The sequence below is a fragment of the Dermacentor silvarum genome, chromosome 2, assembly GCF_013339745.2.
Source record: "Dermacentor silvarum isolate Dsil-2018 chromosome 2, BIME_Dsil_1.4, whole genome shotgun sequence".
NCBI lineage: Eukaryota > Metazoa > Arthropoda > Arachnida > Ixodida > Ixodidae > Dermacentor > Dermacentor silvarum.
Window position 1 is genome coordinate 101984595 of NC_051155.1, and position 24713 is coordinate 102009307.

General features: G+C 47.0%; 1 long non-coding RNA gene across 1 annotated transcript in view; it reads left to right on the forward strand.

The window, feature by feature from the left end:
- LOC125943116 (uncharacterized) overlaps positions 1-6413 on the forward strand; it is a 33859-nt gene extending 27446 nt beyond the window's left edge. Inside the window, exon 4 of the long non-coding RNA XR_007465570.1 lies at positions 6140-6413. This is a non-coding gene — a long non-coding RNA (uncharacterized LOC125943116). The remainder of the gene's footprint in view (positions 1-6139) is intronic.
- Positions 6414-24713: the final 18300 nt, after the last annotated feature.

Here is a 24713-nt window from a genome sequence, read left to right on the forward strand (position 1 = left end):
CCGATTTTGGCAATGTTAACGCCTCCTCTAATCCTGATGATAATCTTGATGTCATCTTTTGGTAGCGATGGCATCTTGCTTGCTTTTACTGTGGTATTCTTGATATTACTTGGAGTGCTCCCACTTGCCTGTTTCTTTGGTTGGCTGGCCAAGATGGCGTTGCTCGAACTTGGCTTGTTCCATTCCTTGGTTTTAGGTGATTGCGGGTTGCTAATTTTCCAACCGGCGATCTCGGTGATCTCTTCTGGGTCGATATCTTTGCCGTCAACGGAATATACCATGTTGATTTGATTGGGACTCCCACCTTCGGGAACACCAAAACGCTCGTAAAATGTCCAAGTCAACTCACGTTCAAAAAGTTTGGTATCTTCGGATAGCGAATAACCTCATGGATCCAGTCACATTGAAGAAGAGGACCACTTCGCAGATTTTCCGCGCAAAAATTGCTATAAAGAAGGGAGACAATACGGACGTAGAAGGCACAGCTCTTCTTCATCGTGTTCCTTAGCGTTGATGAGCGAAGTCTTGTTTTTCAATATAATTTATTGGGGTAAAGCGATGGATGAAGAGGGTTTGCGATGACGAACCGACGGTCGTATGATAATGAGGACGCGTAATGGAAAGTACCGACGAAAACAACCCAGAGAGTTTCGATGACATATAACTGCTGTTGCAGTAAAACTAAATTCATTAACATGACAACCAGCACCACTTTTAGATGCATGACTGCAAGAAATGATGACGACTGAGAGCATGCAAGATGATCAATGATAAAAGGAAATCTAAGCAGCTTATTTATTTTATTAGTTATACCTGCATTGCCGGAAAGCATTGTTGTAGGGGAGTCTAAAAAGAATTAAAAAAGAATCAGGCAGAAGCATCGGCAATCAGGGTCAATCTATATGAAAACTTGACAAAATGGACAAAATGGACACGAGGCTTAACAAACTAACTCAATTGCACTAATGAAACAAGACATCAAAAATATATATCTCCGCAGGGAACTCATTCAAAGCACTAATAGTATGAGGAAAAAATAAGGACTTGAATACATCAAGGCGACATTTGTACTCCCTAATTTTTTTGTATGGTCACGCTTTGCTGATACGTAAAGTGGTTGTTTAAATACCTATCTTTATCTACTCCGGTTTGATTGTTATCAGTGCTGAAGAGAAACTGAAGCCTTTGCAATCTTCGACAAGACTGTAGTTGTTTCCAGCCCATTTGGTATGTAATCTTCGAGCTTTTTAGGATGAATTCATAATTGCCAGTCACAAATCTCGCAGCCTGTTTCTGTAGCCTTTGTAATTTATCTTTCAATGCGGCTGTGAAAGGGTTCCATGCAGCAGAAGCATATTCTAAAAACGGTGAAATTCGGAACTACATTTCTTCAACTGTATTTTCAGATAAAAGCCAGAACTAGGTAGTTCAAGAATCAAGCTGAAAACAACCCTCTTTGGGCACCAAAGTGGCATTTATTCTCAAAATAGAAACCAGGTAAAACTACATAATATCACATGCGTAATTGAAGTTACTGCGTTAATAGGGGATGTACATATAGAGTAGGCGTTTGATATAAATCTGAAAAAAAAATGAGTGCATATATGACTAAGAACCACTATAGCAGCATGTACGGTATTGAAAAGATCTGTCACAATTTGCTTTTGACTATAGTAGGAGAATTGATGTGTAGTGGGCGTGCGCCTGAACTAGATGATTTTTTAAGTGATAGCAAGAATTGCGTCACAGCACGAGACACTTATTTTCAGTCAGTTATATCAACAAATTAATGAATTTTATTTAGGAAGGGATGGCTCCGTGCCCCATGGTGGCTTGCCGGATGATCAGAAGGGTTCCGGGGAAGAGGAGCGAAAACTACAGGGGCACCTTGAAAACGAGATGCTCGGAAGGATCTCGTGCTTCTGGGCATCCAATAACAGTGAAGTAGTTGTGCCTTGAACACGAAAAAAAAGACGATGCATTTAGTTCATTATAACTTTATCTTTCGCTCGTCAATATAATTAGCTGCTAGAATAAGTGCTAGTTGCACAGAATGCTCATCGAAAGAATTCTGACTTGACAGGAAGCTAGCTTAGTGTGTTCGTAAAACGGGACCCCTGATGTAAGAACAAACCCTGATAACAAGGAGCTGGTCGATAACTGAGTTAAGTCTTCGAACAGTATTAGTAATTTACCCACACACAAGAAGTGATTCTATGCCGCCTTCGCATAACACATACGCACCTCACTCATAACTTCATGCTAACAAAGCAAGACAAGCCCCACTGTGAAACATGTGGAGATAAACTAACAGTAAATCACGTCTTATTTTCATGCAGAAATCTTGAAACACTGAGAAAAAAAATATTTTACTCCATTTTACAAGGAACGCATTCCTTTTCGCCCAGGTTTGTTTTTGGGCCAACAAGCGTTTCTTGATATGTCATATGTTTTGATCTTTTTAAAGGAAGCAGGTGTTCTCGAAAAACTCTGAATTCCCAGCGTGTGCTTTGCTATACATATTGTGCTACACCTCACCCACCTTCTCATCTCCGAGAAGAAGGCTGAGGTCTTTGTTTAAATTGTTGGGACCCTAGCGGCCCTTGCCCAGACAGGGACTCGCTGAGGTGACCCAACTTTTTGGAAAAATTATTCCTTGTATTTGGCGCATGATAGCCTTAGCTGCTTATGTGCCATTAAACCTAACAATAACCTAACCTAGTAGTGAAAAAGCCATTCATCCCGTCATGGGGAAGCTTGATGCGACAGAAAAGAAACAAATGCAAAAGGAGCGCAGTGACGGCACCTTCAAGCTAAGTGCGACGTCACCTCTGTGACGTCATCGATTTTACCAGCGTCCGCTCTGGCCTATAGGTAACTATTTATTAGCCAAGGTGCACGAAATATCATTTTAAGAGAGCCGAAGACTAAATTTAGCAAGTTTCACAGATTTTTACTAAGCCACGACGACTCACTTGCGAAAAAAAAAACCAAAAAAACTTTCGTGACGTCACACGCACGTGCCCAGCTGGTGTTACCGCGCGGAATTAAGCAGAAATGAAACTTTGACGTTAATTTTCAATTCTTATGATCAATCTTTTACAGCGAAATTAACGAAAATGGAGTTTTTAAAAAAATAACATAATTTATTCGTTTAAACTTATTAGGTGTAAACGTGTGTCGGGACACATTTTATACGCGGTAATTAGGAATCAATTTGAATGCAGGCGTACATCAACAACGTCATCTGAGAGCGAAATCATAAATGACCGCAAATATTTTCAAATTCAAACTTAAGCTGATGCTGAATTGTTTTTAGAAATCATTAAAGTCTTCATTTACGCGAAGACCATCGTATGCTTTTGAGAAACCTCTCCGCAAGCTCTAGCGGCTCCCACCTAATCTACCAATGTTCCTTTCGACTAGAGTAATTAATTACCGCCTGTAATATTTTACCACACACCTCTTCGGGCTCGCACAAGTATCTACGTAATGCCTGCTTGGTTCTTGCCAAGTTTCGCATCGGCCCGTTTTCAAATCTCTCGCACGCGGCAATGAACCCTGGCGGAACAGGACGGGAGAAGGCGTGTTTTCCCTGTTAGTATTTTCAACAGCTGATGCTGCAAAATGAAACAATTGAAAAGTCTGTAACGCTTGAAGCGTGGCTTAGGTTGCTTGGGGGGTGTCCTGCACATACGAGTATATACAGGATGTCCCAACTGTCATGCACGAAGGTTTAAAAATATGCAAATGCCACGTAGGTGGACAGAAGCAAGGTAATGTTTTCCGTCGCTTGGAGATAGATACTCAGATTACTTTTTGCATTCCGCCTAATTACATAATTGTAGAGCAACATGGAAAACTCCCGATACCACGGAGTAAGATAAACAGGAGCGCCGACTCCGCCGCCGCGCAATGCATTCGCTCGGGACAAACCGTGTAACGCGAACGCTGGGGGTCTAGCTCATGCCTTTGCTTTCTCCCTCCGCTCCTCTTCAAGCTTTCGCGACTGCTTTCTCCTTCCCTTCTACTTATGTCATCGCGTAGCGTCATCTGTCAAGGCGCGTGGAAACCACGGTGGAAACCACTCAACAGCTTGCTTCCATGTGCGCATGCGCTGAGTGGCGGTGACCGGCGGCCACGGCGGCGCTGAACGGGCAGTGCGGCACCCGTAGAGTGTGTCGTCTGCTAGAAACGCGGGCCCTCGGCCGTCTCGATTTGACAACAATCAAACACAAAAGAATATATGTGCACAAATAATAAAAGCGCAAATAAGCACACGGTACCGCTTTTATGCACGTATGCGAAACATTTTTACATGTCTTTAGAGGAAACACGATAAATGATGCTGTACAACACAACAACACAACAGAAGTACTTGTTTTTCACTCCTCTACGTCTGCGCGGAAGCGAAGGTGCGAAATTTTTGTCTTCCTAGCTTTGTTTACCATGTCTGCAGTATGTTTATTCATGTCTGAGGGAACAAGGTATCTTGATAGTTGTGCGTGAAGAGACTGAGCAACTGGACAGTGTTTTGTTCCCGGCTGTAAATCTGGGTATGGCAAAGGACGCGAGAAGTTTTCGTTCTTCGCGGCGCCATCTGACCTTCAGTTACTGCACCAGTGGAGACAAGAAATTCCTGAAAGTAAGCGAGCGCTTAAAGCAAAGGACAAATTATGTGCCCGACACTTCGAGAAGCACCTTTGTTTTGATAATTACTTCAGTGAGCACAAAGGCGATGTTCTACTAGATGTAAAGAAAGTGCCTCGACTTCGAAGCGGAGAAGTTCCTTCCATTTTTTAGGGAAGCCTGGCGTAGCTCAATGATGCTGAATGCCAGGAGGAACCAGAAGACGCCGATGCGGAAGGACGGGAGGAGCTCAATTTGTCGACAACTACACACAGTGCATGCGCCTTTCCTTGTCCAGAAACATGCCGTAATGTAAAGATTCCCCCAGTTATGCAGACACATAATCTGAGCTTCCCTTGTGAAATTCATAAGCAGAAAAGACTGGCAGGAATTCCGCATTATTATGTTTTAATGAGAATGCGGCAATCTTGCTCGCAAGCGAACCGGGCGACACGAAAAGCACCGCGAGAAACAAAGGAGCAAGCGAAGCATCTTAGCACTTGATGCCTGCTCAGATAAAAAGAGTCAGCTTTGCATTATAGGCTTCTTTTCACTGTCGTCTGCCATTGCTTGAGACCACCCGAACTGCTGTTATATCTCCTTACCATTTGCCTAGTTTTTTCCTTCGGTCTTAGTTTCCGTAATTCGTTTATTTTCTGTTACTGTGCCTTGTATAGTTCCATGTAGCCCACCTGACAAATGCCCTGCATTTGGCCTGTATAAAATAAATGAAATAAAATGATACATCACTTGTTTCTCCTGCTAACGTCACTTCGTGAACCACAAGAGCCATGCCAGCTATGCGCGCTATAGGCGTTAGGGCATGAGCGGAGCAGACGACAAAACGGGTGGGCAAGCAGGCGCCATTGCTACAGCAACTGTAGCAACGACAGAAAGGCCGACAGACCTGAGATTTTTTTTTTGGTTTGACCTGCCCGCACCTCCGCTGCTTCGGTAGGTTGGGCCCGCCTCTCAGCTCCACAGTTTTTCCTAATCCGTAGCGCCGTCTGGGGAACACGCTGTGAAGCAGGAGCCGGCGTTTCAGAATGTGTCCCTACTAGACGAGCAGAGTCGCGCTCCTGTCTTATATTACTCCGTCCCCGATACAGCTTTCGGTTGAGCAATACGTGTCACCTAAAAAGTTTTTCCGAGCATGAAAGAAACTCGCGAATACATGCAAAATTGCCACGCCACTGGCCGCTCGAGGCACTTTGTGCATGATAGTTGGGACACCCTGTATATACAGGGTGTCCCTCGTTGCTACAGTAATAGACATCTTGTATGACTTGACTTTAGTTTTTCGATAGGCTAGCAAAGATGTTTATTCTAAGACACGAAGCTATTGTCGTATCGCTGGACTACGACCTTAAGAAGAAGTAACGCTTGCTGTTTCGTCAAGTAATGCTCAATTGTGGTTTTAAAGAAAAAAAAAATAAGACTCCGGTTGGGGTTTGCGGGTTCTTACTCTCGCATGCGCCTGTAAATTCCCTGCCCACTCGTTCTTGCGCAGCTTTCCCTACTGTTGCTGTTGCATACCATTGGCGCCGCTGTTCATGCCTGGCTGCCAGCAAGTGACCCACCGGTGCACCAGTTGTGGATTTGTGCTGAGAAGTACAGGCCCCTGGTAAACTGGGCATCACCGTACGGAGGACTGGCTGACATCTGGTGGTCGCACTTCTAATCTACTATGGATGCACCCGAGACGCAGGGCACATTGCTCTTGACGGCGATTCGGCTCAGTGGAGAAGAGTATAACCGGTTGAGATGCACAAAGTTCCACTTAAGCAAAATGTTGAATGAAGTGCGAAAATCTTGATCGAGTTAAGCGAACACGTATAGACACGAGAACTTGAGTGATCGGCACATGGGAGCGAGATAGCAAAAAATCATTATGAATTAAAAATATTCAAAATCGGTTGATGTTTAGTAACTGAGTTTGATTTCGTAGTCCGACAACCGATAACGTTCGTAGTCTCTTACCAGGTTGGAAGTGATGCGTTGCGTCGGCAGCAACTCTTAATTCACGCCGAAAGTTGCACCGCGTTAAAATCCCACTTAATATATTAAGCTACACAGCAAACAATCCATCGGCCATTCCACTCCGTGCAGGTGGTTGACCAGCGAAGCTGCAATGGTGGTTGGCAGAGCCCTTAATCTCTCTTTAGTAATTACACGATATGTAATTAGACTCATTTCATGTAACTATGTAACTATGCCGTCGCTCTCTCAACCTTGCTGTTGATTTCCGAGAAGTCGTTATCGAACCACAGGCGATCACATAATCGGCAGCTTGATCCCAAGTTGCGATCGAGGACGTTTCTTTGGAACCTTCGCTCGTGGCGTCGACGTCTCTGCGGTATTCTCGGCGTCGCGACATGCGTCGTCGGCTTTGCTCGTCGCTTACGTTCCACGTCGCAGGCACGCTCTGCTTCTCGGGCCGCCGGGTTGGCGCGACGTCGACGGTCTCTCTCCTGCCGCTGCCCTCGCTGTCTCTCCTAGTAGATACGCTGCTCTTCAGGCGTACGGATCACGCGTGGCCGTTACATAGCAACGGTGGAGCGAAACGGTATGAAAAATTCCCCTTGGTCACTTTATCAGGCGCACACTACGTCATGCACTACGCCATACATTCGCAGAGACACATCGTTTCAGACAGAGGTGGCTGTTGAACGGAGCTCTGACGCGAGCGGCGATATGCGTTAGCTTTTATTGCGATAGCAATTATATGGACACTTCAACCGGATTTCTGCCGTCGGCGTCGCCGTCGCCGTCGCCGTGAGGTTCCGTATAGATAAAATCTTCACCGCGCGCCGTATGCCCGAGCGCAAGCGTGCTGGGACGCACGCTATCACGGAGAGCGAACGCACTCAATCCCCCAGGCGCAAGCAACGAAGCGGGAAGCGAGCGCCGGAGGGAGCGGGGGGGGGGGGGGGGGCACTTCTACTGTGCCAACAACCGCGCTCGTCGCTCGGCCGCACGGTCTCTTATCTCTCCCGCGCGCAAGCAAGGAAGCGGGAAGCCAGCGCCGGAGGAAGCGGGGGGGGGGGGGGGGGGGGCGCACTTTTCTTCTGCCAACAACCGCGCTCGTCGCTAGCCGCACCGTCTCTTATCTCCACACGGCTCTGACCTTTATGAGCCGTGCATTCGCGGCTCAGTTCCTGTTGAGGCGATAGACCGCACGTACCTTCGCCCGCAGCGGCGTATGCTTGCTGCCAGCGTTTTGACCGTCGTTGTCTGCAGTCATTCAGTGTGATCTCTTCATGTTTGTTTGTGCGCGCTCACACCACGCTTGTTCAATCAGTTAGTAATAGTCGGGCCACATTTTCCAACGCACGCTACACATGTAATGCTGCCCGGATCGGCAGTGCAGCGCTACAGGTGTGTCCCTTCGCACGCGCGCTGCCCACGGGAAGCGCTTCTCATCAACACCACCGTTTCACACGCGCCTTCTCGTGGTCATCGAGTCTCTCTTCATGTCGGTCTACTTACGCCGCAGCACACCTGCTTACTTAATCAGCTCATGTTTACTACAATTCATATTGTTACCAAAGCCGCTCACCTTACTTCGTATGACATTGCTGTGTTGCTATCGCATTCATTGCTTCGCCCTTAGGGCGAAACTGTGACATTTTTGTTGTTGGCTCTTTCACTTTGACTTTTTCATCATCATCATCATCATCATCATCATCATCATCATCATAATCATCATCATCATCATCATACTATTTTTATGTCCACTGCCGGACGAAGGCCTCTCTCTGTGATCGCTAATTACCCCTGTCTTGCGCTAGCTGATTACAATTTCCACCTGCAAATTTCCTAATTTCATCACCCCACCTAGGGTTCTGCCGTCCTCGACTGCATTTTCTTTCTCTTGGCACAGATTCTGTAACTCTAACGGTCCATCTGTTATCTACCCTACACATTACATTACTGATTTAATGCTGCGTCCATATTTTACTGTTTCCTCAATCTTTCCCACGTTACAATTTCGAATATTCCTTACTTTCTTCTTGTTGATCAAATTTGTCAGTTCAGCAAATTCTATCTGATCTTTTGAGTTGGTCATTTTCATGCTTTGTCGGTGTTCATTAGGTCCTTTGTTGCTTGGGAGAGCTTCTACTGGTTTCCTTGATGCCTTACCTCCCACTTCAATTACTGCTTCTGAAAACAGCCTAGTTACGGTTTCATTCTTTGCGTCTTTGTTATCTTCATCTTCCTGTTCTAAAGCTGCATATTTGTTTGCGAGCACCAGCCTGAATTGGTCTGCTTTTGCCCTTACTGCGTCTAGGTTGGCCTGTTTCTTATTGACTAATTTTACTCTTTCTCTCTTTAAATTGACAGATATTATGGACCTCACTAACCTACAGCCACTGCACTTTACCCTACCTAACACTTCTACATCCTGCACTATGCTGGGATCGGCAAAGAGTATGAAATCTATTTCATTTCCTGTTTCTCTATTAGGGCTTTTTCAGGTCCACTTCCTGTTTCTAAGCTTCCTGAAGAAGGTATTCATTATTCGAAGCCTATTCCTTTTCGCGAAGTCTACCAAGATCTCTTCTCTATTGTTCTTGAATCGATGCCGTATTTGCCAATTGCTTGCTCACCAGCCTGGGTTTTCCCCATGTTTGCATTGAAGTCGCCTATGACTAAAGTATACTGAGTTTGTACCTTTCTCATCGCTAATTCACCATTTTCGTAAAACTGGTCATCGTGACTGGAGGTTGGAGCGTAGGCTTGAACTACTTTCATTCTATACCTCCTATTTAGCTTGATTAGGACGACTGCTCTCTCATTACTCTCTCATTAATGCTGTAGAATTCATCAATGTTGCCCGCTATGTTGTTATGGACTAGAAATCCTACTCCGGATTCTCTCTTATCTGGAAGACCTCTGTAGCAGAGGACGTGGCCGTTAGTCAGCACAGTGTAAGCCTCACCAGTCCTTCTAACCTCACTAAGGCCAATAATACCCCAGGCAATGCCTGATAATTCTTCAAATAGTCCTGCTAAGCTAGCCTCACTCGAGAGGGTGCGCGTGTTGAACGTTGCCAGGTTCAGTTTCCTTTGGCGGCCTGCCCGGACCCAGAGATTCTTAGCACCCTCTGCCGCGTAGCAGGTCTGACCGCCGCCTTGGTCAGGCGGTCTGCAGCCGCTGGGGACTGAGGACCATGTATGGGTTAATTGCGGGAATCATGAGGGAGGGAAGAAAAATTGTCCCCTTTTTAGGGGAGAGTTTTCCCGTGCGGACGCCATAAAATCCCGGATCCTAGCTATAGACAGTTTCGCTGTATAATGAAATTGAATTGTCATATGCAATTTATCAAGACGAAATAGACTATAGGCAGAAGTAAAAAACAAAAACAAAAACAATTGTAATGTAGAAAGTAAGAATGAAACAATTTTGTTCTTTCTTTCGAATTATAGCTGAATAAAATACACTTTCACTGGACGTAGCTGAGATTTCAATACTCGTGCATCCATGCTGAATATAGTTATTTTTTTTTGTGGTGTGAAATTCAGCGAGATTTTTCTCGTGCGCATTTATTCAAGTTTCCTGCTGAATAACTTATGTCTCTAATTTCTAATACTCGAAAATAATTGTATTTCGCGGTGCCTCATGTGGAGTTTTCGCTATTCTTACTTTCCTGAAATATCTTAGATGTCTTTTTAATTCTGCGCTTATATGCGAGCCTAATTTCTGGGAAGTTTATTTCATGTTGCAAACCTTGACACTCATACTGCTGTTTCTTTTATTGCTTTGCAGGAAAAATTTCTTTTGATACGCACCTGATTTATATAGAATTATCATATACTTTCTCGTTCATTTTATTCCAACCGTCAAAGTGATATATCTTCAACTGAGTGTTCTTGCCTCCTACCTCTGTGCCCTTACTATCTCTTTACGGACTTCATTGTTGACGTGAAATTTGCTAGTGTATACACTTCCTTTTTAAGGCGAAAGCCTTAGGTGTCTATGTTGGTGGCGCCCTTGGCGGTGACCTTGGCGGAACTGCGCCGCCACGAAAAATGGCCGATGCAGCAAAGAGTAAAAGCACGTCAAAAATGCTCAGATTGACGTAACATTTCTCAGGGAGGTTCCTGTAAACAAAGTAAATGAGTGGCTTTGAAAAGAAAGTTCGTTACATTTCGGTCTGGGTGGGAATCGAATCCGGGTCTCCGGTATGCGAGAAGAGAACGCTGCCTTGAAGCCACGGCCGCTCCACGGTTCTGGCTTACTAAAGTTGTGCCTAGTATTGCACACGTCACGTGGTCACAGAGGCTGGCTCGTGCAACTGCTCGCGCGTTCGTCGTCGTCTTCTTCCACAGCTGGCTCCGATACCGCTCATCATGCCAGCTTTCCCACGCTGCTCCTTCCTCTGCGAAGGCCTGACGGCACTGGCCCGCTACCAGTAGATGCGGTGATTTCGGTGAGTTATGCCGTGCGCTCCGATGGACGAACCTTCGACGGAGATAGTGCAAAAAAGTTAAGCAAGTGTTACACATTTGTAAAACGCGAAGGCGAAAGCCTGATTCCACACTTGGCCCACAGTTAACCCAATTCTCCATAAACGTACCTTAATCGTCAAAAAAGTGGGAGGTTAAGAAAGAGCGATGGAACGAAAAATGTTAGGCCTAACTTTAACAGACAAGAAAGCGGTGTGGATCAGAGAGCAAACTGGGATAGTTGATATTCTAGTTGACAATAAGAGGGAAAAATGAAGCTGAGCAGGCCATGTAATGCGTAGGATGGATAACCGGCGGACCATTAGAGTTACAGAATGGGTACTAAGAGAAGGGAAGCGCAGTAGACGATGGCAGAAAACTAGGTGGGGTTATTAGGTTAGGAAAATTTGCAGGCGAAAGTTGGAATCAGCTAGCGCAAGACAGGGGCCATTGGAGATCGCAGGGAGAGGCCTTCGTCCTGCAGTGGACATAAATATAGGCTGATGATGATATTAGCTGGCGCAGACAATCTGCCTCGTGCAACATGTTGCAAACGGAGCGAAGATCGAGCGGCGCGACTGCCTCGCTAATCTGGAGATCGCGAGAGCCAGCGCGTGGGTGACGCGTGGGCGCGATTCACAGCAGCCGCCGCCGACGGACCTCACAGACGATGCGCGCTACGCTGGCGCCCTCTCGTAGCCGTCGTCACCGCACTATGCTTTACTTCTCACACTTCCGCCACACCCGCCTCCGCTTTCCGCCTCACGGTTGCGCTGCACCTTCTTCTCCACTTTTCTCCTATCGTCTGTCATTCCCCGCTGCGATCGGCGTTTGCTTTCATCTTTCGCTGTGCTCGTTCGCTCGGTTCCGCCGCCGACGCCGCCGACGCTCAACGCAGGAGCGGGCGCCTAAGAGCTGCGCTACATATATAAAAAACGTAATTGGAATATAGGTTGAGCCATATCATTAAAAAACGAAAAACTTTGGACACAACATCTCTATTTACCGTAAGCTCGGCAACTAAATCCCGCTTGTCGAGGCCAGAAGCTGCATCCTCATCGAAACTGCCATAGAAATCTTCATCGGATACTTCGTATGCGTTCTCGGAACCTCAAGCGACAAAGTCATTGGTGCCGTTGAGTGCATTTGATATGCAGCATTCCTTAAAGGGTTCCTGAAACGGTTTGGCCAAATTTAGTTGACGCGTAGGGTACAGCGACAGTGAAACATTAGTACCGCAATTTAAGTGAAGCGTCTCATATTAAGCGAGCTACAGACGATTGCAAGTTACCCTGATCACTAGCTGTTCTCTTTCTCCTCAACTCGTTCGCCGAGTGATCGGGACTAAGCTCCGCCTTCACTGACTGCGTCATGATCCGACACCATGTCGTCTACTTCCGGTTAGCGCGCGAAGCCTGTTCAATCTATCTACTAGCCGCGTGGCCGTCGATCCCCCGCCAGAGCTATCTAAGCAACGTGCGTTGCGAGCGTTCTGTCGCAGCGCTGAGTGTGTCCGGTATTCCGGTAACCGCAGGCGAGCTGGGCGTTTTGACGGAAGGGCGGAGGCGTAAACTAAAGCCCCTCCATACTACTACCGCCGTGATGAGGGACTTAGCGTAAACGTGAGCGGCCTAAGCGGCCTGCACGATGCAGTTACCTGGTGGCGCAGCGCTTAACCAGCCAAACACAAGCAAATGCAAAACATTTTAAAATAGACAATGTTTTCACGATTACGCTCCTGCCGAAAATTTACACCAGCAGCAAAGTAAAATACACTTGGTTACTGCTATATTAGCTCTGTGTTTGTCTGATTGTGCTCTGTGCCATCAGGTGGCAGCACCGTGCAGGCTGTTCACGTTTGCGCCTCCACTCATCCGGCAAAGCGCCCAGGCCCAGTTCGCTTGCGCTTGTATTCACCCGAACACCGGACACGCTAAAACTCTTTCTTGTGGTAGTAATCTTCCGGCGTGAAGCAGCGGTCGCAAACGCGTGGATGCTGGCACCGATCGGATACGGACAGCTCGATGCGCTGCAGCCACATCGCTCGCATGTTGCCTTGCAGATGGACACGATGTCGCATCTTCACATTTTGCCGATCGCTAGATTTGTAGCCCACAACGTAACAAGAGCGATCCATGGTGCTCGCAAAAAAAAAAAGCTTGAGAACAGCACCGACCATGCCACCTCCGCAGTCCTCCTACTCCACGGGCCGGGAACCATTGTTCACTTATAATGAGATCACCAAGCATTGTGAAGACGGGCATTCCCACTCCCTCACCCTGCCCTATGCAGTGCGCGGGCGGTGACCCTTCGACTTTTAAAAGCTCGTGCGTATCCTAACCTTGCGGTTCTTCACGCTATATTCCCTGAAAGGTATCCCAGTGCGGACAGCCCTGCCTGTGGACTAACGGCAACATTGAACCATGTGTTGTGGGAGTGTGAACCATCGGCTCCGCCTTCAGCGAGGATAGGTGGGCTGCGCTTTTGGGCAGCCCGGAACTCAACGACCAAACCCTGGCCGTCCAGAGTGCCCGCGATTGGGCCGTCAAGCTCGGCTTGGCGGTCCCTACGTGGGACTAGCCGGGTGATACGGGGTCTCCCTTGCGTCTTCTCTGGACCCGAATAAAGTTATTTCACTCACTCACAAGCTGTGGCCGCGCAGCTTGCGTCAACGCGGAGAACGTTGTAACACGAGCAGACGACACTTGCTGTGTGCCGGAAGTGCTTGAGTGTAGTGATAATGTCTCTGTGTATTCTGTTTCTGTTAGTTTTTTATAGAAACCAATTAACCAACATTAGAACTATTAGGAACAACATTTGTTCAGCATAAAGTCGAAAAAATTATCGATGATGTCACCTGGGTCGCCAATTGGATAGCTCGCACAACTGACGTCAATTGGGATAACTACATGAATTGAGAAGGGCCAGCTGAAAACACAGGGGAGTGGCGCCGCTCCCCTGGGTAATAACCTTATAATAAACCGTATAACAAATTACACGTTTTACGCGGAGCGTTTAAATGCGTCACTTAATGATCAGAAGGACCTACCCTAACTCTGTACGTTTGTACATATTCCTCAATATCGTCAAAATCGTTTCAGGGTCCCTATACAGGCAATCTGGATAATCTCCGGTCTAGCTTTACGGCGGGCGTGGAAACGTGCCGCTAGCTTGGTGCTTTTGCTAGCTTTGTTCACGAATGCCAGTCGAGATTCTTTAGTCGCAAATAATTATCGGATCCTAACTTCAACCCGCCGTGGTTGCTCAGTGGCTATGGTGTTGGGCTGCTGAGCATGAGGTCGCGGGATAGAATCCCGGCCACGGCGGCCGCATTTCGATGGGGGCGAAATGCGAAAACACCCGTGTACTTAGATCTAGGTGCACGTTAAAGAACCCCAGGTGGTCCAAATTTCCGGAGTCCCCCACTACGGCGTGCCTCATAATCAGAACTGGTTTTGGCACGTAAAACCCCATAATTTAATTTTTTTGCGGATCCTAACTGACTCGTACGAAGCGGTGGCTGAATTAACGGTGCCTACGACAGATGATGCTGTGGCCAACGACACCAGAAAAATGCTAAAGAGAATACAGGACAACGGGACAAATGTTGAAATCATATGGACTCCGGGGCACACCGGCACGGATGGGGGAAACGCAGCCGCTCACGCAGTTGCGGCGCAAGCGGGTGGGCTTGATTACACGTACAGCTCCCCACACTCCATTTCCTCGCCAAACCCCGCTGACCAAAATCCATACCTAAAGATATTGGCCGAAGGCTCTCCTAGCAGAGCACTGATGCATTACATTCGCACTAAAATAAAAGCAGATAGTAAACGGAGACTATTAGAAGCTACACCAGTGCATGTGTTTTACAACGGCGGCCTTACTCGCACGGAAGAGGTTTTTTTTTTGCACAAGGTTATGGCTAACGCTGCATACACACCACACATACTTGAGAAATGGCACCAAACTAGACAAGCTACGACTGCGAACACTTATACCCGATGCACACATTGTCAGGAGTCATGCAGAGCAGACTTGCAACACCTCATTGGGAACTGTGCAGCGTTTTCACAAGGGAGATCCAACATTCAACATTTACTGCACGGAGATATTAGAACACTAGGAATTGAAATACAGACTAACCCTGAAACACAGAAAGCCATTGCGACATATGGCAGACAAAGTGGATTGTTTCGAGTAGTGTAGAAGGGGTCGACCAGCCCGTGCGAGAGCGGCGGAAGTGAACATGCACCTGAGTCTGCATAAAGCGGGAGATCAAAGACTGAGATGAAGATGTGCCCCAGCCAACAATCCGGGAACCCACATTCCTTTCCCGCCTAAACCCCAACAGCGGCCTAGAGCCGTCCCCTTCCTTAAAATAAAGGCTTTTATTCAGTCGCGAATGCAGCTCGATGTCTCATTGTCGGAAATATTTTCGAAAAAAAAAACAGGGCTATATTCGAATAATTACGCTAGTTTTTGGTCTCAAGCAGTGCTTGAAACGTAAACGGGACCTTGCGCTCCACCGCATGTAACACAGGTCATGGAAAGCGGGCGTTCTTTGCTCCGACGAACCGTGCCGAAGTCGGCCGGACTCGGCGACTGCTGCCGGCGAATCTGGCGAGCAGCGCGCGGTCCCCAAGTGACGAAATTCTCTGGGTAATAAAAGTTGCAGCTCCCCGCATTCAGCTACGCTGTCATCGGGCTGTACATCTGGTATTTGAGTGTTTTAATACCGGAAAATGCACATTGGTTAACTTTGCTGACAGTACGCTATGTCTCGCCTCGTTTAGAGTGCGTCACGTGCTTCGCTTAACCATGGAAAACTCTTAGCTAAAATGCAGTCGAGTTTCCAAAATGGTAGTGCTTTCTCTAATAAGTATTTAGCGCAAAATTAATGGAATTTACGACAGATAATTGAAAAAAATCATGAACCTAATAGAAGTTGCTGCAGTACCCTTTGCTGAGAGGAGACTGACGTGGTGCGGACAGCAAGTTACACCATAAATCAGTTAATGTAGAATAAAAGTGCTGTCTAAAGATCTCTTATCACATTACACTTTGCTGGTGAAGAAATTATTGACAAATAAATCAAACGATTGCCGCTGCATCGTTCTCTATGAGCAAAATTGCTCTGCGTGAATGCAAAGGCTAGGGAGACCCGATCGTTCGAGTTACCGATGGACACTGCCGGAAAATATGCATTTGCCGCATAAGCATGTTTGTGTATGGCAGTGCAATGGCAGCCAGCGTCGACGGGCACCAGAACAGGTCAGACTCGGTCAGAGGGGTGCCACTGTATCAGCTTATTTATCCTTTCATGAGTTTGATTGGTTTGTTACATCGTTGTTCAGGGACTACGGTTATGAATTAATGCACGTTGAGCGAACAGACACATTGCAACAGTGTGCCGTTGCAGCCTGGCATCGTGCGGTTTAAGCGCTATATGCTCGTAAGCGGCAGCGATTCGAAACCGCGTCTACGACTTCTCGTGTGCAGTGTCATAGCACTTTGCTTCCTTCTCGACGGAAGGCTTGTGTTACAAGACCTCCCATACACAAAATCTTCCCAAATTACCGCTGCAGCGTAACTCAGACGAGCAGTTATACCGCAGCGCCTTGAATTCTCCAACAGTGCCTCGCATTTTGTACGTCCCGAAACCGGTAAACACGCCATGGAGCGAGTTGTTGACCGGTGTTTCCGCAACGCCGTCTGAGTTGCGCAACGACCACAGCGTTATCAAGCCTGCCGGGCGATGGCTGACTTTAAAGTCATATTGCTTAAAGTCATATTAAAGTCATACTGATTTTAAAGTCATATTTAGAGTCAATTACTTATTTGGGTTCTGACAATTTCAAAAGGTTTGTGAGTGCTCCATTTTCTGAATAAAGCGCGAACTTTGGTTCTTTGAAGTGGGGAGCAGAAGTACGAAACTGATTTTACGAAAGCGAGGGCTTTTTTAACGCGACAGCGTTCACGGCCCCGTGTCGCGGAAAATCCGTCGTTGGTGTCGGCGTAAGCGCCGGCATCGTTCGCGGAAATAATCATGCCGAACATCATCCCGAACCACCCCGACCGGGCGTGGTTCGGGAAGACCTTCACGTGGAGCAAGGTGTTAGTGAATAAAAATTGCATTTCTCAAAGCAAAATCTGTAAGAAAAATCGTAAGGTACGACTTAACCACAACCTACAGACGTGACAGCGTCGGATTGTAATTTGAATATAGAAGAAAAAAGCTTGATAAGTAGCCAGGGATATTTGAGTGCTATCGCGTTACACTCTTGAAGGCGAAGCTTAAGCGTCCTACAAAATTTTTCTCTGTTATCTTGTAGTTTACTTCCGATTATAGCTGTAGTAAAGCGCCATGCGAAGGTGTTGATTCGCTGCCGGGATGGTCATGTCACCACATGTACACTATTAAATGCGGAGCATTTTTTGGCGAACATTACCACTTTGGCAGTATCTATCTATCTATCTATCTATCTATCTATCTATCTATCTATCTATCTATCTATCTATCTATCTATCTATCTATCTATCTATCTATCTATCTATCTATCTATCTATCTATCTATCTATCTATCTATCTATCTATCTATCTATCTATCTATCTATCTATCTATCTATCTATCTATCTATCTATCTATCTATCTATCTATCTATCTATCTCCTACGTCTTGGTGCTCACATGGCCGTTTTGTTAACTTGGTATTTACCAAAATTGGCATAGTATGAAAAGAGTGTATGACAAATCATACGCCTGAAATCATACGGAGGCAACCTTTTACAATGTGTAGTTTAATAGCAGGCAACTTATATTCTTAATGTAATTTCTCGGATGAAACAGCCTCACTGGAGACATCGCTAAGGCGACTTGAAGGCGAAAGCCCAAGTGCGTTGCATTAAAGACAGACAGATGACGTACAGATCCCCCTTAATTCGCTTAGGGTACTTCGCTTAGCCATCCCACTTAATCCGCTTATTCTACTTTACTTAGTCATCTCTGTTAATTCGCTTACTCATCCTGGCCTTACTAATTCGCTTACTCATTCACTTACTCAATTCGCTTACCCATCCTGGCATCAATCCGGGTAGTCTAATTCGCTTAGTCATTCCCCTTAACTCGCTTAGTGTACTTCGCTTAGTCATCGCTTTTAATTCGCTTACGCATCCTCTTAATTCGCTTAGTCAAAACCCTTATGCATTTTACGCAGCGCCAAAAACATAGACAAGGGAGAACACGGGACTAGTGCTGTCCAGCGCTCGTACAGCTCGCGCCCGGACCCTTCTGAGTCAACCCCTTAATTAGCTTAGCCTACTTACTTATTCACTCATCCTCTCAATTCACTTACCAATCCTAATAATTCGATAAGTCTAATTCGCTTATTCATCCTTTTAATTCGATTAGTCATCAATCTTAATTATAGTGCCTTTAACTCGCCTGAGTCATCCACTTAATTCGCTTTATCAATCATCTTTATCGTCCATCTTGCTTGCTTACGGGGGTATGAGTGTATACAGGGGTATAAAACATGCATGATAATAGTTTTTGTACCTTTAGTGACGTCGCTGTGTTTCCGCTCGAGGACTTTAAGGTCGAGAGTCAGCAAATAGCACAAGTCTGCTGTCGTTTCAATTAATCAAAGAGGCTTCAGACGAGGCCGGCTAGGAACCTTTTAACAGTTCGCCACATGTGTAAACAATTCGTCACCATTTTTCGCACAACATCAGTTTATTTTCTTGCTTTTCAAAATGGTATCATTTGTAGATACTAATTTATTTCTTGTTCTGATGGCCAATCCCGTCGTTGGCACGTGCCATGTTGAAAATGGCTCAACATCAACATAGACGTTATGAAGAAGAAGTTCGCGTGATTCCGCCGCCGGTTCGAGTCGTCCCGATTCGTGAGGAACCCGCGAGCAACCTCGCCTACTAGCAGCTACATTACACTGGTGAAGCGTCGATCCAGACTATTTGTCTCTCAGTACAAGACATGCTCGTCTTACGCGGCACCGTGACGCAGCACCCGCGCGGCAGCACGTCCACGCCAGCCATGTCACCGCACTACTGGATACCGCCCACCTCGGTGTCCTGCAGCGGCGTCACGGAACTGCAGGCCCTCCTGGCTCCTTTCTCGGCAGCTGCTCTGCTGCAACAAGGTGCGTCGCCGCCATTGCCACCAACTGGCCCGCCAAGCAGCGTCCCTGCCGTTGAGACCGCGCACGATGGAGACGCTGACGTCGTCGTCGTGTCCTCCCCGGAACCGTCGGGCGCCCACATCGCGAGACAGCCACGGCCGGCCGAGGAGTCTCGGGGCCGCAACATGGCCTTCTTGATCACGGCCCTGGTGGCATTCGGGGGGCTGGTGGTGGTCGTGCTTAACGTAGGCCGTGCACTGCAGCCGAGAGACGTGATGGCTGACGAGCTGAGGGCGACAGACGCAGCACGACACCCGCGAGTCCAAGAGCCAGCTTTGGGCCGTGGCTACGATGATGGCGTGAACGCCGCTGACCGCGTAACCGTGAAAGCGGTGCCTGTCGTCGCAAACCACAGCGTCACAGTGGTGCACAAAGCCGACCACTCGTACAACGAAACCACCACCTTCTTCAAGGGTCGCTCAGTGTGGCGCGAGCGGCGTGACCGGCGCGGGCGTAAGACCAAGTCGGGGAAAGGCCTCCGAAAACACCGTCAGCGCTCGTCCACCACGACTGTCAGCGTCGGTGAATATTTCGAGGACCAAGAAGCATCCAGTGACATGGACAAGTTCTCACCCGTGTCGGCCCCATCCGAGAAAGAGTCGGGAAAATATTTGCGAAAGAGTTATCGACGGCGCGGACAATGGAACGCTTCCCAGAGGTTTTCGTCCAAGCCAGGCACAGAATTCGTCGGGAAGGCAGAGCACGTTGGTCTCGTCCCATACAGTGTGATGAACACTTCTGCTAGGGTCGAGACAACCGAGTCGTTCGACTAAAACGAAGAACGCGCGCGAGGCAGTTATCAATATTTAAAGCTGGGGTGACTGAATTACCTGAATTACCGGAGTGACTTTACGGCTTACTGTAGATAAAACAGTGAAACAGTAACAGCTAGTGATATTGCCCAATGGCGCTTTCCCTTCGTCTCACTTAGGTCTCTCTATTGCGTTGTGCAGTGTGTTGACCCCGTACACACCTTGCTTTGGACGTTTGCTCAGAAAACACATGGTCATATTATTACTGCGATAGTATTACTTCGTGCATTTTGAAACCCCGCCGTCATCAGAAAGCCGTTGCAGAAAACGGCAAACAAATTAGGTCATCTTCATCTGACTGAAACAAAACAAAGTGCCCATGGTGATGATTCGATCATTTGCCCCACCACCACTGCTACCACCTACGTAGCCGAGCGCACTAACCACTGCGCCACCGTTACCTTTTTAAAGCGCAAGCTTTACTAACCTAGTGGAGCTGAGTTTCGCCGTCGCCAGCAATTTGACCTTCATTTGACCGCAGCTGCGCCGCAGCCCTGGCAACGCATCAAGTGACTCGCTGCGCCAAGCTCCATGGAGGAAGGAAAAAACTAGGAGAGAGCGTCACGTGACAATCTTGAAGCTTAGTCATAAAAAAGGTAGAGGAATGGGATGATGGGAAATAGGCCCTCACGTGATAGGCAAGCGGTAGATTTCACTCGGCTCGCTTCGGTTGCCTCTGCTACGTCTGCTGCGGGGGTTTCGGAATATGCCCACATAGGCGTGGCAAACGCGCGCCGAGGTTAGTGAAGGAATTCGTGTGAAGCAGTCGAGTCTTTGTTACGTCAATCAGGTAACGTACCGAACCACCACGCTGTTCGCCGCGTAAGCAGTAGACAGGCGCCAAGGCTGTTGCGAACGAAGGCGTCGGCATTGCGCCCAACAACCCGGGAGGGCCCCCTCAAGGACGCCTGGTTGCGTTTCGGAGATTTCCGGGAAACGAGGAAACCTTTCGCCCTGCAAACGTGTGAAGGCAACCAAGCCGCCCTTCTGACGACGATTCGTCGCATTTGGGGACGTCTTCTGGAAAACAATGGTGCCTTTCGCCCCCGCAAAAACGTGCAGTCGATTAAGCGAGCGTACAGGGTCCGAAGCGACTGTTTTCCCATGGGGAAAAAATTCGTCCCATCTTGTGCCCAAGGATGGACTGGCGAGCCGGGGACTCCGAACATATATAGGGTCGTGCCGGCCCATTGTTAGCGTAAGTATTTCCGCCTTTGCCTCTTTCATAAGGTCTTCCATCATTCATCACTACGTACCGAGGTTATCACGCCACCCACTTATCGGTCATCCCGGATTGACCATAAACACAAAATTAAGGGCATTTTTTGCAAAACAAACACATTTTATTTTTCTTTCATACCGCACACCTCAAACGATTGGAACCACCTACCTGACGATGTTGTTTCAATTTCTGATCATTCTCTTTTTTCCCATTCTTTATCTGCGCACCTGCAATGTGATAGCACTGCTTAATCATCTCATGCATCTCTCCTCCCCACTTCTTTCTTTCTGTCTTTTTTTTTACATGTCGCGATGCCTGCAATTTCGTTTGCTTTTTCACGTTTTTTTTCTCACGTTTTCTTTTCTCCCTTTCCCAAATTTCTGTTTCGTTCATATTTTGCTACTATTATTGTATAACATGACGTGTTTATTTCTGTTCTGTTCAGTTCAGTTATATTCATTTTAGTACCATTCCGTTATATTTCATTTCACTTTTACAATTTGTCGCTAATACTGTGTAATGCTGCATGTTTCATTCTGTTCTTTTCTTTATTTATATGTTACCCACTTCCCTCTACAAAGCCTCGGCGATTGAGGGTATCGAAAATAAATAAATAAATAAATAAATAAATAAATAAATAAATAAATAAATAAATAAATAAATAAATAAATAAATAAATAAATAAATGTAGACGGTCCCAGTCGACGCTGTCGTACTGCTCAAAGTCTTCGGCCTCTCAGCAGACCGGCGAGAACTGCCGTCAGCAGTAGGCGCACTTGCGTGATAAAGTGTTGTGTGCCAGGATGACCTAATCGAACAGAAAATCGGCCGGATGGTCTGTCCTTCCATAGGTAAGCACAATGGACGTTTCTTTTATTTATGAAAGCGGAACTGCAATATTCACTAGGAACTACGTGCTCGTACGTGTGAATTCGCTGAGGAAATTCTGAGACGTTGTCCGAAGAAGAATTACATTATGGTATAAAACTTATGAAATCATAAATCTGCCTTCGAGAGATACAACACCGGAAAAAGAAGTAGAAGTGTTCGTTCTGCACTATATATCATCATCATCAGCCTATATTTATGTCCACTGCAGGACGAAGGCCTCTCTCTGCGATCTCGAATTACCCCTGTCTTGCGCTAGCTGATTCCAACTTGCGCCTGCGAATTTCTTAACTTCATCACGCAACCTAGTTTTCTGCCGTCCTCGACTGCGCTTCACTTCTCTTCGTAACCATTCTGTAACTCTAATGGTCCACCGGTTATCCATCCTACGCATTACATGGCCTGCCCAGCTGCATTTTTCCTGGTAATATAAACTAGAATATCAGCTATCCCCATTTGCTCTCTGATCTACGCCGCTCTCTTCGTGCCTCGTAACGTTAGGCCTAACATTTTTTTGTTTCATGGCTCTTTGTGTGGTCCTTAACTTGTTCTTGAGATTCTTTATTAACCCCCAAGTTTCTGCCCCATATGTTAGCACCATATGGTAGAATGCACTGATTGTACACTTTTCTTTTCAAGGAGAGTGGTAAGCTCCCAGTCAGGATTTGACAATACCTGCCGTATGCACTGAAATCAAATTTTATTCTTCTGCAAATTTTTTTCTCATGATCAGGGTCCCCTGTGAGTAATTGACCCAGATAAACGTACCCCTTTACTGACATTTATATATAGTGCATGAGTCTGCACTATATATAAGTGCCAACAATTGAGCCACACTGCTCTTTATATCTGTTCAGTTGAAATGTTGGTGCAGAGTAATGACCGTTGACACCGAAATTGTGCACTAGGTTTCCAAGGCAGCGTGACCTAAGAGTGGGCCCTAGCGGTGTGCCGCTCATCTGCGTGGGTACCATCACAATGGAGCGTTGTTTGCTCAGAGCACTTCAGCGACGGTGATTTTGCGAGCGGTACCAGAGGCCAGGTTCACTTATGGCGAATGCAGTACCATCGCTCGCGGGCACCAAGGTTTGTGTTGTGACACCACATGTCTGCTTGCAGTGCTAATTTTCTATGTTTCGCTTCGGTAAACCTTTATTGATCGAATTTTTAGAGGGTGCGCTAGACGGCTGGAGCCCACAGACCCCGGCGATCAGCTCATCCTGCTGGATGGGCCTCATGCAAGAAGTTTCAATTTAGTATTGCGATAGCAATTATATGGACACTCCAGGAGGATTTCTGCCGTCGTCGCCGTCATCGTCAGGTTCCGTATGAAGTCCAAGGGCGATAAAGTCATCGTCGTGCGCCGTATGCTTATGTGCGATATAAAAATATCACCACATATCCACAAAGTGAATGATGATGAGTGGGCGAAGCACCGGAGGATCATTCGGGTAAACCACAGCTACGGACGAGAGAGAAAGAGAGCGCGCGTCGGGAACGAACGCCCTTGTGCACCGCAGCGCTCCTAGCTACGGACGAGAGAGAAAAACGCCGGAAGCGTTCTCCGGAAGCCGGAAGCTGGCTTCCGGCACCGGAAGCGGAACCGGAAGTGGAAACGGAAGCGGAAGTCGGCTTCCGGTTCCGGCTTCCGGAAGCCGGAGCTTGGCGTACATATACTATACATATACATATATATGTATATATGCGTATGCATACATACATAGCGGTCTCCATGCCAACCAGAGCTACGGACTACGAGGGACAAGGCTCGGCCCTAAGGTGCTTCGCCCCTAAAACGCGCGTCCCTCGCGCGCTTTCAATCAAAGGGTGGGGAAGCGACGTTTAGCTGCGGCACAAACGTTTATCTTGCAACCGGGCGTAAGGGGTCCTGGTGACTCAATCTCCCACGCGAAAGGAGGAAAGCGGGAAGGCAGCGTGGGAGGGAGAGGGTGCGGTTTCTAGTCTGCCAGCAACTGCGTACTTGTACTTTGCGCGGATGCGTGCTGTCGCGCGCACTGTATCTTGAAAGTGATCTCCACACGGCTGTTACCGTTGTATGCACTATGCTTTCGCCGCTCAGTTTCCGTTGAAGCAACAGACCGCAGGAACCTTCGCTCGCTGCTGCTGGTGCGCGTGCTCACGCCAGCGTTTTAGCAGCAGTAGTGTGCGGTCATCGAGCTTGATCTATTCATGTTTGCTTGTGCGCGCTGACACCATACTTGTTAATTCATTTAGTAAGCCAATGTGTCCAAGTTTGTGGAGCCGATAAAACTAGTATCCGTACTTTGTATAGCTCTCTACTAATTTGTTATCGATGATTCGCGTTTTGGGCGAAACTGCGTCTTTTTTTATTTGTAACATTAATGCAAATAAAATTAACTGAAATTGAAACTCCTTTACACAATAAAGTATTTAAGTCATGCACTTACGATCAATTCTCCGACTCCTTCGGTTAGAAAGTTGATTACTCCAATTTTAAAATTTATTTTATTACTGGGGCTAGAGTCATTTC